The sequence below is a fragment of the Thamnophis sirtalis genome, unplaced genomic scaffold (assembly GCF_051295495.1).
Source record: "Thamnophis sirtalis isolate CommonGarterSnake01/CBP01778 unplaced genomic scaffold, rThaSir2_p1.2 scaffold_1, whole genome shotgun sequence".
Taxonomy (NCBI): Eukaryota; Metazoa; Chordata; class Lepidosauria; order Squamata; family Natricidae; genus Thamnophis; species Thamnophis sirtalis.
In genome coordinates, this window is record NW_028261381.1 from 153,644,573 (window position 1) to 153,658,378 (window position 13,806).

The 13,806-nt window shown below is 42.1% G+C and overlaps 1 protein-coding gene across 2 annotated transcripts in view; it reads right to left on the bottom strand.

Moving 5' to 3' along the window:
* Window positions 1-13,806, bottom strand: part of SAMD4A (sterile alpha motif domain containing 4A) — a 149,735-nt gene that overhangs the window by 64,368 nt on the left and 71,561 nt on the right. The gene's annotated exons all lie outside the window — the stretch shown is intronic.

A 13,806-nucleotide genomic window follows, 5' to 3' on the forward strand; every position in this document is an offset into this window, starting at 1 on the left:
AAGATGTTACCGTATTTTTCAGAGTATAAGACGCATCGGAGTATGAGATGCACCAAGGTTTTGAAGAGGCAAATTAAACAAAAAAGTTTTTCCACTCCGCAGACCTCCCCAAAAGGGCCCACATTTCGCAAAACGGGCCCATTTTTTTAAAAAAGGGTATGAATACCATGTTTCCATGAAAATAAGACAGGATTTTATTTTCTTTTGACCTACAAAATATGGCTTGGGCCTTATTATCAGGGAAGGGCTTATTGTTTTGGGGTTGCTGGGCAGCTGCTCCCTTGAGAGCAGGCTCCCGAAGAGCCGGGCATAGCCTAAGGGGGGAAGCAGCCATGAGATGACCATGCTCATGAGCAGTCGGCTGGCAAAACCCCCTCTCCAGCCGGGCAGAGCACCATTCACTGACCTAGGGGGTATCCCTAAGGCGCCAAGCCACGTGGCACTCTGCCCTCCCCCCAGCTCCCCCAGCTTGGCACATTCGGGATACTCCCTAAGTCAGTGCATGGAGCTCTGATCAGCTGGAGAGGGTGATTGTGTGAGCGCCTATTCCGCCCCCAGCTCACATGCCTCCCAGCCTCACTATGCCCTGGCCCAGCTCTCCCTGCAGGGCTAGGGCACCTCTGCTGTCGCCATCGCCATGCTCCGAGCCTAACTTCTTCTCCAGCTTCCAAACTCCGGAACTCGGCTTCCGATTCTTCCAGCAGCGGCTGCTGGCACCCGGCCCACAACCATACAGTGCACTCCTAGAGTGGCCCACAACCATACAGTGCACTCCTAGAGTGACCGCTGCTGGAAGAATCGGAAGTCAAGTTCTGGAGTTTGGAAGCCAGAGAACAAGTTATACTTGGAGCATGGCAACAGTGGCCGCAGCGGCAGCGGTGCCCTGGCCCAGCAGGGAGAGCTGGGCCAGGGCATGGTGAGGCTGGGAGGCATGGGAGCTGGGGCGGAACAGGTGCTCATGCAACCACCCTCTCCAGCTGGGCAGAGCTCCATGCACTGACCTAGGGAGTATCCCGAATGTGCCAAGCCATGGCTTGGCGCCTTAGGGATACCCCCTAAGTCAGTGAATGGTGCTCTGCCTGGCTGGAGAGGGGGTTTGCCGAGCGGCTGCTCATGAGCATGGTTACCTCATGGCTGCTTGAACCCTGAGGCTGTGCCCGGCTCTTCGGGAGTCCACTCGCAAGGAGCATCCTCCCGGCAACTCCCCCCTTCAGCCAGGCAGAATGCCACTCCCCAACCTAGCAGTGTTCTGAAGGCGCCAAGCAATGTGAGTGCCTTTTCCCCCCGATTCCCACGGCTTGGCGCCTTTGGGATATCGCTAGGTTAGTGAGCAGTGCTCTGCCTGTCTGGAGGGGGTTGTTAAGGGGGCTTATTTTCAGGGGGGGCTTATATTTTTGCCCACAGGAAAAATGTGGCAAGGCCTTAGTTTCAGGACAGGTCATATTTTCGGGGAAACACAGTAGCCTTTAGGAGACCTGTAGAGTGCTTCTGGGGGATGCCCCCCCAAACTAGCAAAAAACGGCCCATTTTTGCAAAAAAAAAAAAACAACCTTTTTTGACAAAAAAGGGCATGCATAGCCTTTAGGAGGCTTATAGAGTGCTCCTGGGGCTGGGGGTGTGTGGCAAAATTGAGCTAAAACGATCCATTTTTCATTCATTTCTGCCCTCCCCAGCCCCCAGGAGCACTCTGCAAGTCTCCTAAAGGCTATGCACGGCCATTTTGGTGAAGGGGGCAGGGTTTCAGGAGGCAAAAAATGCTGTATTCAGTGTATAAGATGCACCCAGATTTTTAGCCTCTTTTTTTGAGGGAAAAGGGTGCGTCTTATACTCCGAAAAATATAGTACATTTGTTCTTGCAAGTGAAGAAATGTCCACCATTGTTTCAGATAGGCTAGCGCGAATACATATCATTCACACCAATTTGTAACTAGAATCATAACCCAGTTAGGATTCAACTTCTCTGAGTAGCATCCTCTTATAAACATATCCAAAAATGAAACCAAGCCACCAAAATGGTTAACTCTCCCTACTTGATTCAGACACGCTCATATTGTTATTTGTGAAACTGATCATTTGTGGGCATTTTTCCAATCATGCGAGCTAGGGGTCATGGAAGTTACTGTATGGAGGGAAAGCTGTGTGCTTGGTCACATGCAAAGAATAGGAAATGATCATTTTATAATCCAGCTGCAGAGCACATTGCTACAGTATATATGTCTTTATTTTGCTGCAAGGTAAACATCTCACAGCGGGGGACAAAAACATGTAACTTCACATCACATTGCAAATCTGTCTTGTCCAGTCCTGTTGCCTGGGAAATCCAGATGTGTTGGCACTAGATATGTGGGAGGCCCCATATCTGGACAACGTACATTGTTTGTGCAAATGACAGAGGGGTATCTCTTTTGGCACCTACCAGCTTGGCAAAAATGGCTATGCATGCCGTTATCCATTAACCTTGGGAAGGCTCATAGTTCTATGGGGGAAAAGATCAGGCCCAACTGGGCATTATATAAGTGGTTTCTGAGTTCAGGTGCCAGGAATGCATGACAGTTAAATTGTGTAATTTAACAAGAGAAGAGAGAGAAGAAGAAAAAGAAAATATTAATTTAAAATGCAAAAATGTGTTTAATGGAAAAATAAAACATCAATTATATGATACTCATTACCTTATTAAAATGCACATTTATACAGTTTTTAATTATAGTTTTTAATTTTTAATTACATTTCTTTATTAGATTTCTAAAACATGTAAGATATAAAAAACAAAAAAGAATTAAGAAGGAAAAATAGGGAAAGGGAGGTGCAAAAGCATAAGGAAACAAGAAAAGAAATAGAAAAAAGAGTAACTTCCAATTTTCTTCAATTCTTACAAATTTAAGATACATTACATTTTAGATGCAAAACTCAGTATCACAGAATAACTGATAATATCTCAAATCTCAAAATTAATACAGCAGTTCTTTCAGCTGCTAGCAAAAAAGTCCAAAAGTGGTTTCCACAAAGAAACAAGGTTACACAAACTCTTTTCTTTAACCAAAGCAGTTAACGTCACCATCTCAGTGAGTTCTATTAATTTCACCATCCATTCTTCCATTGTGGGGATTTGTAAATCTTTTCATCTGCATTTATACAAAGATTGTTTAAAAACAATCATATTCTAGTATCATACTCAAACACCTTGAGGCCGCTTTTCTATCTAAAGATAGCCCTATGGGGAGTTCCAGACAGGAAATCTTATCTGGAAATGAATTTGATTTTTAAAAATGTATAAATGTTAACAATTAATATAGCCTGATATAGCTTGCCATTAATACTGAACTTCTGGGAAGTTGTTCATTAGATAAGCAAGATATCATGGCACATATCTAAAGTAGCAAAATATATTTAATTATTGTAAAATGCATCATTCTAAAACATAAAAAAATCTGTTATGGACCAAGGTGTTTTGACAGTGAAGGCAGCAACCCAAACTGGAATGTCTTACTGTTTAGAATTCCACTGAATAATATTTACTCTTATGTCTTAAAAACCCCGAAGAAGGGTAAAAGATTGACTCAACCATCTTTTCCTTTAATGCTTTAAATTAACCTTGTGTGATCTGGTAAATATGTTGGGAATCCAAGCAAATTTCCATTTCTGCTTTCTGAGGGCCATTCATGATTTTAGCTGCTATGTTGAGTGAGCCCTCTCTGTCTATTCATTCTCCATTGCAAATATGAAATATTGTATTGTCAAGGATGATATCCACCCATGTTTTGAAATCAGATGGTGCCAAATGTGGGTCAGAGGCAGACAGCCATATGCCTTTGCAAGTGATTCTACATTAAGTGGAGGTTTCCTGAAAGATAAGTCACTACTAAAGAAAGGAAGCAAAGTAGAAAAGTATGACATAAATTCCATTTCTTTGGCACATATGTGCCTGAAGTGTCTCAACCCACACAACCCTCTTTCTGTCATCTGCCACCTCCAAAATAACAAATGACTCAAATCAGGGGTGGGTTGCTGCCGGTTTTACCACCAGTTTGCAACCCACGCACAATGCTGTGTGTGTGCTGTTCACGCATGCGCAGAACAATTTACAGTGAACTGCACATGCATAATCACTAAAAATCAAAATGGCAGCAGCCCAGCGGCGGGGAGGGAACCAGTTTGGGGGTGTGGCAGGCCTGGGTTGTTGCCAGTTCTGCGATCCAGGCCTGAATTTCACCACTGGATCGGCCGAACCAGGCCTAACCGGGAGGAACCCACTTCTGACTCAAACCCATTAAGGCAGCTTATGTTTCAAAGATGGACATTTATACAAATCACAACTAGCTGAGAGAGAAAGAAGAACATTTTGTGGCTAATCAGGAACTTTATTAAAAGGTAACCTTTAGATAATTATTGTTTTTATGGAGAAGGGGAATTTTTTTGTATTACTGGTAACAGCTCTTAGTATGTGACCATGATACTTTTCTGGATTAAACCCAGGGGTGGGTTTTTCGCCCCGTTCCAACCGGATCGGTTGGAACGAGGCCGGCGGCGTCCTCACGCACGCACGCGGCGCGCACATGCACGCACGCGGCACGTGCACGCACAGCACACGCATGCGTACTAGCGTCTGCGCGATGCTCCAGCTGCTCCTGGAGGATCGCACAGGCATTCTGCGCATGCGTGGAAAGCGCGAAATTCGAAAAAAACGGGTAAGGAGCGGGCGTGGGTGTGCGGGCGCGCGCGGGCGCGGGGGCTTCGCCGTTCCCGGAAGTTACTTACTTCTGGGTTCGGCGACCAACCGGATCGCAGGGACCGGTGCGAACTGGTCGAAACCCAGCCCTGATTAAACCGAAGGCAATTCCATCTAATGTTTAGAAGAGTGGGTAGACATCTTGTTTAGCAATGCTTGCTAAGATACCAGTTCATGCTTTCCATCTCCTAGTCTTCATAAGGCAGCTGCAAAGCAGTCAGAAATTCCAGTTGGTCAAAAAATGGAACATTGTGAATGGGGGAATGGCTTTCCATCATTGCTGCATACACGGTGTTATAAAATTTGCCCCAAGTGTCAATTCTCTACAGATCCAATTCAAGGTACTCACTATGGTTAGCTGCTTTTTATGATTATTCTGATTAGACCAGCATTACTTTGAAACTGCCTATTTTTAAACACTGTCCCATATTTTCAAGTCATTTTTCCAGTCTCCTGTTACATTTTAATATCAGCAACAAATTTGGCATTTTCATAAAGTGCTTACAATCTTTGAAGTTGAAGCTGACTTCCTATAGTTTGCTCCTCCTGTTGTTGGATTTTGTAATTTAAATTGGTGACTGAATTTTATTATTGCTAATTATTCATTTTTTTAAGATATCTAAAATCATTTTCACTGGGCACAGCAGGAATCCTACTACACTTTAACTACCAAACGCCTGTTGGGAAGGAAGGACTCACTGGAGAAGAGCCTAATGCTGGGAAAGATTGAGGGCAAAAGAAGAAGGGGGCGACAGAGAATGAGGTAGCTGGATGGAGTCACTGAAGTAGTAGGTGTGAGCTTAAATGGACTCCAGAGGATGGTAGAGGATAGGAGGGCCTGGAGGAATGTTGTCCATGGGGTCACGATGGGTCGGACATGACTTTGCAACTAACAACAGCAACCAAACACAATGAGGGGTCATTAGTAAGTGGAGCCAAAAAATAATGAGGGTGTACATTATAACTTCAGCCTATCACTAATATCTTTGTATGTCCTGATCTAAAGTTATGGTGTTCACCACATTGGAAGGCCTAAGATGTAGAGTTTGGTATATCATAGAATTATGGCATGAGAGGAGATCTCCTAGACCAGTGATGGTGAACCTTTTTGGCACCGAGTGCCCCAACTGGAAATCCAAAGACCAACTGGCATGCATTTGTGTGCCAGAAACACAAAGATCAGCTGGCAGGCACATGCATGCATACTGGCCAGCTGGTCTTTGGGCTTCCAGTGCTCCAATGCACACAAAGATCAGCTGGCCAGCACGCATGTATGTGCCGGAAACCAGAAGAGCAGCTGGTGATGGCATGTGTGCCCGGAGAGAGGGCTCTGCATGCCACCTCTGGCATGCATGCCATAGGTTCGCCATCACGGTCCTAGACTTTGGCCACAGCAGAAATCTATTGGTATAGCTTCTCTGGCAGGTAATCATTCAGCCTCTGTTTAAACGTCTCTGAAGATGAGGTCACCATCCCCCAAGGCACTCTGTTTCATTGTCGAATAGCTCTTACAGTGAGGACATTTTTCAGTATAAACCAAAATAATTTCTTTGTAAATTAAATCTGCTCTTTCTTATCCTGTTTTCTGCCCTGTCTTCTACATGAAAGCCATAAATTCCTTGTGACACTTATCATGTCTCTCTATAGTCTTGTCTTTTTGAGACTAAATATAACCAATGATTCAATTTATTCTTCAAAACATTTCCCTACCAGGTCCATTATCATCTTGGTCCCTCTAAACAATCTCCAAATTTTGTTTTTCCCCCACCACTGCTGTTGTACTGAATCAGCTTTTTTTAAAAAAAATAATCTACGTTCACAGATTATGTAATATGTCCAGACTCTTCATATTATGTGAATTCAACCACTTCAGTTTATTCCATGACTTAAAATTATATGTAAAGCGGAAGTCACACATGCAGTGCAAAACAGAATTGTTTTCCCCTTAAGTTAGAAATAAAATGAGAAAAAAACTATCTTAAGATTTGTGTAGCTTCTCGTCTATAATATTGCGTTTTTTTTATAAATGCTTCCCCAATTTTCTTTCTGAGAAATGTATTTATGGCTGCTTGATACCCATATCTGAAATTAAAAGAACCCTGAAATGGCTAATAAAAACCAGATAGAAAATTTTAGAGAAAAAACTCCTCAAGAAGCAGAAATATTCCATAAAAAAATAGGATTTAAGGCAAAGTTGTTTAAACACATAAAATGTGAAGTTTGCTAGATACGGGTTATATTCACTCATACTTAAGCTGATTATTAAATTCACCCATTTCTGGGTTTGCACAACCTTGTGCAATACAAACAAGAAAGGTTCATATGACACAGTTAGTAATACCCTTATTTGATGGCATCAAGTTTATCATGTGGGGCAAATATGGCCCCATCAACATTAACTGAGCTTGTTAAATGTATCATGTGATTTCAGCTTTTTTGTGATCATGAATTCCTTGATTCACGTAAGGTTTATTCCCAAATCTTTCCTTTAAGGCTTCCAAACTAGAAATGCACATGGAAGGAATTCCCATAATAACTCTAAAGTACAGGCTGTTCATATGTAAAAATATATTTCTCTGGACAGCTTGTCCAAGAGGACTCTTCGAATCTGCTACTTGGAATTATCAAGGTATGGCCAGTTCAAGATTGAGTGACTCTTTGTTCACATGGACACATGATCAGAAGGGCGAGCTTCAGAATAGCTGTACGAAACTTTCCAGAGATACTTCATTTTGACACTCCACTCTGTGCCCCAAGTGATTTGCACAACCTTACTTTCTACTGCTTATATATTTTTCATGTGTTGTACTACTGCAATCTAAAGTCTCTTGAAGGCTATACAAAAGAAAACTTCCAGACAGCTTTAAGGGTACTGTTATAGTAGTACAATTTTGCAAGGGCTGTCTAATTTTTTGGCCAATTCACTACATCTCAGCTGAGATTCACAATAATCTTTTCCCAGAGCTGGTCTAAGGTTCAAACATCCTTAAAATAAACACAACCTCCCCAAAGATAATAAAAACTGTTTACTTGGACATCTGAATATCAAATAAATTTGATCAGATATCAAAAAAACCAATAAATAAAAACAAAACAATAAAAACCTACACAGAAGGTAAATGATCTATCTTTCCTTCCTCTAGAAATCCCAGACACATGAATTAACTTACTTTTAAAGTTAATGAGGTATCAACAGGTTATTCGAAATGCCCTATCCCCACCACACTGGCCACCTTCTCCTCCTGCTGATATTGCAACTTTAACATGGAACCAACAAGTATTGGGACATGTATACTCCTGTAGGAGAAAAGTAAGCTGAGCTGGAAGGCTGGGTTAAAAGTGTTATCAGCTTAGAGTTATTATGTTGCAACAAGAGATCTAAGTCCACCTCCCCACCATGTGAATTGTTGATCTTTATCTAGTGCTAATTTAACTTTGACCATTAGTTGACAAGATTCTTGTATTAAAGGTAGCTATAATAAACTCTTCTATAGCACTTAGCAATAGCACTTAGACTTATATACTGCTTCATAATGCTTTTAGAGCCCTCTCTAAGGGATTTAAAGAGTCAGCCTATTGTCCCCAACAATCTGGATCCTCATTTTACCCACCCCGGAAGGACGGAAGGTTGAGTCAACCTAGAGCCTGATGAGATTGAGCAGATTTACTCATAATGGGTTCTATAAGAATAGCTTGTAGGATTCTGTATCTGTGAGCTGATTTTCCTTCTATGCAGTATTTTTGGATTCTCATTATTCCTACGCAGGAAAAGACTTTGTTAGATTGGCTTGGTTCCAATAGGCTGGTCGCTTGCTTACCTGATAACTTCTCCCTAGAGATACATACAGTTTCAACCTTTCTGAGCCTTCAGAAGGGCATGAAGACCTGGCTCTTCCCTCAGGCTTTGGGACCAGGCTGTTACAGATAGTCCTCAGCTTTTATGTTGCCCTTTCAAATTTGACTTCTAAAAGAACCTTTAAACCAGGGAGTTGTCAGGCACAAATAATCAAGACCATTTGTTGAATTCCCAGCATAGAAGAGAGCCGCGGCATAGAGCCATGGTGGCGCAGTGGTTAAAATGCAGTACTGCAGGCTACTTTTGCTGACTGCCAGCCTGCTATTTGAGATTGATTTTCAAACAAACAAAAAGAATTGGATATTTCCAGAAGGAAGGTTGGTGGTTAAGTAGCTTCAGTAGATTGGTACAATTTAGTCAAAATATATGTGAATAATGAATATAAAGGAGTCAGCCAGGAGGTTCAGCGTAGACATTCACAGAAAACTCCATAATGATTTTGCAGTTTGTAAACAAGACATTAGTTTGTAATAAGCAGCAATTATAGAGCAAAATAATATTTTATATATAAAAATTCTGCACAAATTCAACAATGACACAGCAGCAAATATTTACTAAGTCTTTCTGCCAGTCACTTTCCTTATATGTCACAGAAAAAGAAATACAATGTCATAAAAGGGCATTTAAAAGCTTCAGATGTTAGGAAATAAATTGCTGATCTATTACACCTTGGTTTTCTGTTTGACAACTTAGCTTTGAAATGCTGCCTTTTTCTTTGCATCCTAACTACGTTTAAATACGTTTTTCAGCTAAGAAGGATGCAAAGAACCAAACATATGCCTTCGAGGGTTCAGAGCCTGTGTTGAATAGAACAATAATGTCACAACAGTACTGATATGGGACTCCATTTAAAATAGAACACAACCCATAAATATGTTAATATCAGTAACATTGATACGGAAACATTGTAATGAATGGAATATGTTGCTTTTTTAATGTTGAAATATGTTTATTTTTTTTTAAAAAAAACAGAACACAACAAATTCAACAACCCACCCACCCAAAGGAAAATGCCCCCAATAAATTGGATGTTAGGTGTTCTTCCATAAAGGCAAGCAACAAAATAGAGAATTATATTGGTCCAACTAGAACAACATCAACATTTCCTCTCTGAAATGCTTCTTCCAGTCACACCACCTGAGTATAAACACTAATATACAATTCAAGGAAGGTAGAGGTGATCTGATAGCACTGTCACTGTTTTCCAAAATACACACCACTTTTGTCACAGGGCCAAGAAAAATTACTATGTAGATTTTCACCAGAGACGAGTGGACCGACAAGAGTCACCTGTGAAGGATGCCAACTGCATTGTCTCTTTGAAGACGATCTTCTTATCCCTCAGTGCATCCCATCTCATCAGAGAGATGGGAAAGGCAGTGAACAGCAAGCACCAAGAAGGCAGTAGACGTGTGTTGTCCGTGGTTAGAGTGCAGTGCTACAGGCTACTTCTGCTGATCACTGGCTGCCTGCAATTTGGCAGATCGAATCTCACCAGGCTCAAGGTTGACTCAGCCTTCCATCCTTCCAAGGTGGGTAAAATGAAGACCCAGATTGTTGGGGGCAACAGGCTGACTCTGTAAACTGCTTAGAGAGGGACGTAAAAGCACTATGAAGCGGTATATAAGTCTAAGTGCTATTGCTATTGTCTATGATACAATCTTTTACTGAAGACAACTATAGTGGTTGTTGTGGTGCACCCAATGGGATGCCATCATTTCTGTTGTACCAACTACTGTGGAGGATGTGGTTAACTGTGATAGCCAATTCCCCAAAGTGCATAGTTTTTGTGACTGTTTGCAAATTTGGAGAAGGTTAACAAGAAACATACTACATAAAATGAAAAGAATGATGGCTCTTCTGAGTTTCTATATTTGTTTGACAAAGGAAATCAGCCATCAAACTAATTTCACCATATGCAGGCCTTACACATTGGGAAAAGTGGCATCCTTAATGAAGGCAGGCAGGTGTGATTTTGAGGCTAATGAAGTGGTTACAACGTGAAATTTACCCTGCTGGAATAAGAATTTACAAAACAGAAGCTGAAGCCCAGGTTCAGTCTGGCACTGTAGGCCTTTACAGAACCAGGTAGCTGATAATGAAAAAGATCTCCTCTTGATATTTTGAGAAGCGGTTGCTTCCACCCAAACAAAATAACTCTAAATTGGGAGATATATTCTGCACAGCTGCTTCTGCAAATATCCTGACTAAATACACCTTCTTAGTCCACAGTCAAATAGAAGACATTAGAGGGTGTTAAAAGCAATTGAAATGCAACATTAGTTGTCAATAAGAATAGAATGATTTATCTGAGGCTGGCCATGTCTATAGTCTTGGGTAAAGGGTGTAATTCTTGAAGAAACGGCTGGGACCAGAAACTCACTTTTAGAGAAGGGTATGATTATCTCTCTATGCTGGAGAGAAAGGCTGATCTTCTCTCCCAGGGACCGCCAGAGAATAATGCAAGAACCCCTATGGTGAGCAAAACTGGGGATACTCAATAATATATATTTATTTCAGTTTTCGTTTATTTAGATTTGTAGAGCTGCTTGTTTCCCAAAGCAACTCCAGGTGGTAAACATAATTTAAAAACCAATATAAATAACGCAACTGATAAAAAACAACATATAATAAAAAGCAAAACGTGGATGCCGAGGATAATTCCTCAACAACAATTATAAAATCTCACAGGTTTCACTACCTTCCTAATCCCCATGCCTGGGAAAATAACCGGATCTTAAAGCATTTTCTGGAAAGCCAGCAATAATCTCAGGTGGTGCTGTGTTCCAAAAGGGCAGCACCAGGGCAGAAGATGCATACTCTGCAGGTCACAGTAATCAGTATTCTTTAATTGGTGGGATCCCGAGAGCAAGAATAATTGAATATCCTGGTCCCATCCCATGAAGTAGTGAGCACCAGGACCTTGTATTGCATTCAGAAGCTTCTTGAGTCTCTCTGCAGCTCATGAAGTAAGGGCATGTCCATAATTGCCTGTGCCACTGTAGTCTGGACCAATTGCAGCTTCTGGACATTCTTTAAGGGGTATCCCATGTAGAGCACATTGCACTAATCCATTCAGGAGGAAACCAAAAATATGAGTGCTTTTGCAGTTCCTCCCAGTCCAGGAAAGGATGCATATTACAGGTATCATATTTTTTGGCATATAAGATGCTCCTTTTTCCCCCAGAAAAGAGGGTGAAAATCTGGGTGTGTCTTATACACTGAATATAGCTTTTTTGGCCTACCAAAACCCCTCCCCCTTTGCAAAAATGGACATGCAGAGGGCCATTTTTTGCTCGTTTTTGCCCCCTCCAACCCTCAGGAGCACTCTACAAACCTCCCAAAGCCCTGCATGGCCCCCCCTTTTTGCAAAAAAAAAAAAACAAAGCATGTAGAGTGTTTGGGAGGCCTGCAGAGTGCAAAAACCTTTTTTTAAAAAGTACCTCTTCCAAATCATGTTGCGTCTTATATTCCAGTGTGTCTTATAGTCCAAAAAATACGGTAATTTTACAAAAAATCACCTTGACTGTAGGTGTGTCTAATTCTTAACCAGGAACTGCAACTCCAGAAGGATTTCCAAACCGTACCTTAATTCACTCTGAGGAAGTGTACTGCACTAATGATGGGAAATCATTAGATGCAGGAAGTCCTAAAAGTAAAGGACTCATATAGGTTGAGCTGAAGCTGCTGTTCCCCATCCAGTCCCCCACAGCCTCCAGACATCAGAACAGAATTTAAATGGTATTCGTGATGTACAGCTAAGTATCATCAACATATTTTTGATATCTCAACCCATACTGTAGATTAAACTCATCCAGCATCTTCATGTAGATGTTAAATAGGAGGTGGTGCACATCAAGCTTTGAGACACGCCACAAAACATGGACTAGACTTTTCCACTCCAACTGGAATAGATATAAAGGAATGAGAACCAGTGCAAAAACATACCTCTCATTCCCAATCCAAACAGAGATTCTAGGAGTCTATGATCATTTGATGGTATTGCAAACCACCAAGACATCAGACAAAGATGCAGCACGCCTTCATCCCACTCCCTCCAAGTGGGCTGAGGCATCTCATATACATTATATTGGTCACGTGCCCTTGTGACCTCTAGACTGGATTACTGCAACATGCTCTACATGGGGCAGCCCTTGAAGAGCATTCGGAGACTTCAGCTTGTCCAGAATGCAGCCGCGCGAGCGATCGTGGGTGCACCTCGGTTCACCCACGTAACACCTATCCTCCGCGAGCTGCACTGGCTGCCTATCGGTCTTCGGATACGCTTCAAGGTGCTAGTCGTCACTTATAAAGCCCTTCATGGTATTGGACCTGGGTACTTGAGAGACCGCCTGCTGCCAATCACCTCCACTAGACCGATCAGATCCCACAGATTAGGCCTCCTCCGAATTCCATCCGCCGGCCAATGCCGACTGGCGACTACCCGGAGGAAAGCCTTCTCTGTGGCTGCTCCGACCCTCTGGAACGAACTCCCCGTGGAGATTCGAACCCTCACCACCCTCCAGGCCTTCCGCAAAGCCCTTAAAACCTGGCTGTTCCAGGCCTGGGGCTAAAGAGCTTTTGCCCCCCCCCCCTTGAATGGTATGGTTGTTGTGTGCTTTTAAATTGTGTATTGTTCTGTTCGTCTTTTTTATCCCTTATCTGTACCCCCTTCCCTGACTTGGATTGTGAGCCGCCCTGAGTCCCCTTTGGGGAAAAGGGCGGCATAAAAATGCAATAAATTCAATTCAATTCAATTCACTCATTTTGCAGAAATTAAAGCAGTTGGAGCAGCATCAACTGCCAGAAGACTAGAAAACACTTGTGTAGAAGGATCAATAACCTGGCTCTGTAAAAGAAGGAATCCATAACTTGAGGCTGTCTCATTAAGTGATCCTCGTCGTTGGAGCGATTTGACAGGTTGGCACCAAACAGTAATTTTAATGTCAAAGAAAAGGGAATTATTAAACATCCGGAGACACATATTTATATTATTTAATGCATGCTATGCACCTTAAATTCAGCTTCTGTCCATATTTAGATACAGGTACTGGCACAGCATACAAAGAATGAAGTCTAGCCCTTGTCTGAAAATATGGTGCACTTCTAGAATAAGACAATTATCTTCAAAAATGTATAAATAGTTCAGGTTTCTAGGCATCAGCATTCTGCCTTTAAGACTCCAAGCACCTAGGATTTTGTCTGTATACTCCGTGGCCGCAAT